The sequence below is a fragment of the Trichechus manatus genome, unplaced genomic scaffold (assembly GCF_000243295.1).
Source record: "Trichechus manatus latirostris isolate Lorelei unplaced genomic scaffold, TriManLat1.0 scaffold00221, whole genome shotgun sequence".
NCBI lineage: Eukaryota > Metazoa > Chordata > Mammalia > Sirenia > Trichechidae > Trichechus > Trichechus manatus.
The window spans coordinates 2,575,539-2,581,538 of NW_004444157.1; the positions used below are offsets into that span (position 1 = coordinate 2,575,539).

A 6,000-nucleotide genomic window follows, 5' to 3' on the forward strand; every position below is an offset into this window, starting at 1 on the left:
AATAACACAATCCAGGGATATTTAAAACTTGTTTTTAGGTTGGGATCCTGAATATTTATGAATCATATGGTGTTGGGAAAAGTAACAAGTTGATTTATGGGTGCTACTGTCTTTTTACTGACTCAAATAAGGACACAAGATGTTGAGCCTCTTTTTTGAGTCCCCTACCACAAATCCTTGTATTTCAAGAACTGTAGGCTTGAAAATCAGAGGGCTGCTAGGATCTCTTTTAAACTGTAGCCTTTAACCTAAACCATTTCCTTTAGCATCTGTGAACTTTCATCTATCTTGGGTTTCATCCTAGCAATCTGAGAGAACCACAAGAGAACTGAGTAAATATGCTGGAAATGTATTAGGCTTATTTTGGATATATGATTTATTGAAACCTGTGACCATAGTGGTACCTACCTATTATACAGCCAAGGAAGATGAATTGGCCCCAATATTTCAATCATTTTGGAAATTTTTATTCAACTTTTGAGCTTTCCAATCCAGCTTGGATTGTTAGAGGCTTATTTGTATGTTGAAAATGGGAGAGAGAAAATTACATTAGTAAGAGCTTGTTCATTTTTCTAAAGTGAAATGTAGCACATCCTAATTTTTAAATGAAGCCTAGCAGTATAAGTACCAAAGTTATTTAAGTATTAAAAAAAAAAACAGTGGGAATATAAAATAAACATGTCAAGAGTGGCCTGAGGAAGTGGTGACAATTTTGTAGATAAAGCTTGAAATATTAGACTATTTCTCTCCCACCCCAACCCCCCATATTATTTTGTGGAGTCATTACATTTTGTTAATGCCAAATCTAGATGTGCTGACCACCCTCAATAATTTTTACTAACATGTCTCCATCTCAAACTTGGATAACAATAGTTCAAGGGTACTCTATGGTTTACCAGGGGATACATGAAGTCATAAGATGATCTTGTATCATTAGTTTACATGGAAAATTTGAGTAGATAAATTGTTTTTATATGGAAACTGATATATTATGGAGTATAAGACAAAATTCACTCAAATGTTTCAAATAAAGCATGAGTACATTTTGTGCTTGTGGCCCTTAGGAGGGGGATACTCCTTCATTCTCCTCTGCCATTAGGCAAACTTCAACAGAAAAGTTTGAGAAGTACTGCTTTAAAGCAAGGAGAGGGGCCCTTGTAGAGGGTACATTTCATTCAGGTTCACTGGGTACAACACCTGTATGTGCTGTTCAGGACTTCTCTAAGATGTGTGCTTTGTATAAATACAAATTCCGATATATATGCCAGAACACCCCACCCCACCACCACTCTGTACAATTAATTAAATCATTTGTTTCCAATTTACATTAGATGCAATGCTGAGCTTTTCAGTTTTCAGTCTGTAACACAGTTTGGAACAACTTAATGACGGAAGGATGGAGACCTGCCCATTTTTCATCCCAGAAAGACCGTTTCTCTGAGATGTTAAAAGAACCGTATAATTCAGACAAAGAAAAACAAAATCAGTCAAACCAGATCGTTGGCATTTCAATGAGCACATGACTGGTTAATCTTAACCGATTTTAACTTTTTCCACAGTGTTATTTATTCATAACTGGAAATCATTGTGTAACTTGCTTGTATACCTCAATAGTAAAGTGACATTAGGAGTGGTATAAGTGTTAAAGAGTCCCTCGGTTTCAGTGGGAAGTCTGCAGTCAGAATGATGATGGTTTTGAAAACCTCAGGTGTAAAAAGAGATAGGGAAGGATAACTGGGGCTATTGGATATCCCTGTCCATGGCTAGAAAACTTTCAGAATTCAGTAAGATAATGAAAACTTCTGCAAATGATTTTCCCTCTGTTTCTAAATTTTATTAAGCACATTCAGCTGTAGACATCCTCAAACTTGTATTTTAAAAAAATGGCAGCAATCCAATCCAAATGGCTAAGCACTTTACCAAGCTTGGGTTTCCCAAATCCCAACACTTAAAATTTGAGGCAACATTGTGGTAAATTAAAATTGGCCATGGATTTTTTTTTCTTTTTGCTACTCCTACTATCTAAAGGTAGTTTCTCATTTCCCTCCCCTTGAACCTAGGTTAGCCTTAGGAAAATACTTGAACAATAGAATATGGCAGAAGTAACAGTCTAGGATTTCTGAAGCTGTGTCAAAAGATACATTGTAACTTCTGTCCAGGTCTCTTGGACTGTTCAATCTGGGGGAAGCCAACCACAGTGTTAGGAGTCTAATTACCCAGAAACTGCCATGCTGTGAGAAGCTCAAACCTCATTGAGAGGCCTTGGAGGGTGAGACACTATGTAGAGAGAGAGGCCAAGGCACCAGACATGTGAGTGAAGAAGCCACCTTGGAAGTGAATCCTCCAGCTCAAACTGCCCTGGCTTATGTCATGTAGGTTCAACACAAATCACCCAGCAGAACCCTTCCCAAATTGATGACCCCAAAAATCATGAGCAAAATAGTTTGTCATTTGCCGCAAAATTAGAGGTAGTTTGTTAAGCAACAATAGATAGACAGAACAAACATTAATTAGTTTTCTCCAGATCATTCTCAATTCAGTTTTTCCTATGGACAAGGATCCCATGGAGCCGTTTTATGCAAAATGAGAAATGTGGGAAATCCTGAGTATCAGCTTTAAGGTAGTTTCGGAAAACATGGCCTAGAGTAACTGTTTATATGTTTATTTGAGGGTTACTATCATTTTTCAGTTTGGCATATTTCTAAAAACAATAGAGTAAATGAAAATTTTCAGTAGAAATAAATACTTTTTAGTGCATGGAGTTTGCATCAGTACAGATATTTGTTGTATCTCTAGAGGAAAATAAACGTCTTGACTTTCTCTCTCCTATAGTGTAACCCATTAGTCATCCACAAGGTTCTAGAAATTTACATATGATTTTGCTGACATAGTGATGACAGTTTGGTTGTTGCTAAATTGCATTCACATTATAATGCTGAAAGACGATTAATCTTAACCAAATAACTATATATTTTGAGATGATAAATATGTTCTTAACAAAATAATCTGAAAACTACTGCTCTCACAAGGCAGACCTATACAGCTGAAGCCGCCTGTGGTAATGTAAGACAAAAGCAGTGTACAAAACACACACAGAAATCCAATTTAGTTGTCTCTATGAGTCGGAATCGACTTGACGGCAATGGGTTTTATCTTCAATTTATTTTCTTTCTCTGAAGGTAAATTGAGCTTTAAATTTAACAAACAAACTTTTATATACCAGAGATAATTCTTTTTTTGGCAGTCAAAAAGGAATATATTTTCAATATTTTTTCTAAGAAAAAATAACATTGCATTACATTGTATTAATTTATATTATACCTTGAATACTGAGGTGTTAAAACATTATAGTTACATGTGCTGAACTTGGAATGTATTGATGCTAGGTCGACCCTGCTTTGTATGCTGCTTTTTATAGAGCCCACATGCATGGTTCACAAAATGTAATGCACTCCTAGAAGCTTTGAAAAGGCCATGAAAAATTTGGATGCAAAGATTTGAGATTTGCCATCTAATTTTAATCAAGGATGAATTTGAAAATATTGCCCGTTCTTCTCAGCGATGATGATAATTTTCTTCTTGGAAGTTTCCTAAAACTTAAAATAAGCCAGTCAGTGTTATGCATAAAACAAATATTGACACTGTTCACTTTCTTTTTCTATATCAAAGAGTAAAAAAAGATGGCCTAGTGGCCTAAAGCGTATCAGAAAAACCCAGATCAGTGGAATAGTCCTAGCTAATTGGATTACCTCAGTAGTTTCAAAAAGCCAAATAGTTGATCTCTAGATGAATCTGATCTGAAATGAAAGATTCTTTTTCTTTCTTTTCTATTCTCATTCAGAATTTATTTTATTTGTACAGGCTATTCAAATTCATGTTTTATGACTGTGTTATGTGCTACTGGCTCAAACTTTCTTTGTGTGTATAAGGAGTGTTAATCTTCATCAGAAATCAATTTCCCCAGCATATCGGCTTCTACTGAAAATTATATTAGATCCCCTAAGAGATCGCTGTAAAAGACTGCAAGAGAATAAAGCAAAATATAATATTTAATGCAATACTCAGGACTAGAAGGCAAAAAGTAAATAAATAATTAAATCCAAATTAGGAAATTAGCTGTTTAACCAAATCTATTTTTTAACACTTTATTCCCCTAAAAACATTTATTGCATTCTTACTGAGTGCAAAAGACTTGTTACATCCTGGGGATATAGAGGTGAATAAAATGAGGTCCTTGACCTTAAGGAGTTCTCAGTCTAGTGAAGAAGACAGATATGTAAGCCAAATTGAAATGCAATGTGATAACTGTCAAGACAGAGATGGGAAAAGGTGACATTTTTGTGGCAGGACCTCGTATATTAACAGTTCTGCACGATATGTCTTACACTCAATGCAATGACATTTTTGTGACCTCAACCAAAATACACGATTTATTTTAAAATAATTAAAAATTGCCAAAGATATAACTCTTTGAAATTATAACTTGTCCACCATTTGCTTCAGTATGGCAGACAAACACTAAAAATAGAAACTCATGATAACTCTTGAGTCTCTTCAATTTAACAAAATTAGTCAACTTTTTTCTAAAGTTGACATAGATCAAACAGTCAAAAGCAAGTCACCAACCAATTGAACTATAATGACAAACTAGAATTACTGTCAATACAAAGAGCAATGATGATTTGATTAGCTAGAGTAATGATTTGGTGTATGCATTATGTGTATAATGGTGGTACCCATTGCCATTAAGTCGATTCTGACTTGTAGTGACCCTACAGGACAGAGTAGAACTGCTCCATAGGGTTTCCAAGACTGTAAATCTTTATGGGAGCAGATTGCCACATCTTTCTCCCATGGAGTGGCTGGTGGGTTTGAACCACTGACTTTTTGGTTAGCAGCCGAGTGCTTAACCACTGCACCACCAGGGCTCCTATAATACTGGTAGCATGGAATTTCTTTGTATTTTTTTTTGTACTCTCCCTACCCTCTTAACTTCAAATAACTCCTTGAAGACCTTCATGTGATCTCGAGTAACTGAAGACTTTGGAGAGAAAGAAAGAAGGTATCACGAGCTCACTCAACTTTCTTGGCAGGCATTATTGGAGCTGGTTTATGGCAGCTTTCCCACTCCCTCATAGACATTCTAGGGTTAGTGAATTGTTTCCAAAAGATTTATTTATTCAGGATAACATGCACAAGCTTAGCATGGGCTACCCTAAACTGCAAACTACTCTACTTCCCAGATTGTACAACATGTGCATTATTTACAGCTTTGGAAAATGTGGGCCAAGCCTTTTCCCTAAGAATTGGCTGCAGTGTTAATGCTTGAGACTGATATTGGTTTCCTTACTTTGTCTAAGTTTCTATAGCTTAGTTGTATCAGTCTAATAAAATCAAACCAAACCAGTTGCCGTCAAGTCGATTCCAACTCATGGCGACCCCATGTGTTTCAGAGTAGAACTGAGCTCCATAGGGTTTTCAATGACTCTGATCTTTTGGAAGTAGATCACCAGGCCTTTCTTCTGAGTTGCCTCTGGGTGAATTCTAACTCCAGACTTTTGGTTAGTAGCCAAGCACTTAACTGTTTGTGCCACCCAGGAACTCCTATCAGTCTAGTAGGGAGCAATTCAATAATAATAATAATAATTGTTGTTGTTTTGTTAGTAGTAGTAGTAGTAGAGCTATAAATTATTGATTGCTTAACAGGTACTATATTAAGTACTTTGTATGGATTATATTATGTAATCTTCCCAACAAGTCTATGAAATAGACACAACTATTTACCCTAGTTTTTAACTCCTTAATGGAAATATTGTTCAATATAACATACAATTGACCAATTTAAGGCACATATTTCAATGATTTTTAAAATATACATAGAGTTGTGCAACCATCACTACAATCATTTTTTTTTATTGTACTTCAGGTGAAGGCTTACAGAACAAATAGTTTCTCATGAAACAGTAGTACACATACTGTTTTATGACATTGGTTAACAAC

At 35.6% G+C, this 6,000-nt stretch overlaps 1 protein-coding gene across 1 annotated transcript in view; it reads left to right on the forward strand.

Annotated features, from left to right (window-relative positions):
* Positions 1 to 6,000, forward strand: part of IL1RAPL2 (interleukin 1 receptor accessory protein like 2) — a 1,202,505-nt gene that overhangs the window by 851,583 nt on the left and 344,922 nt on the right. The window lies entirely within an intron of this gene.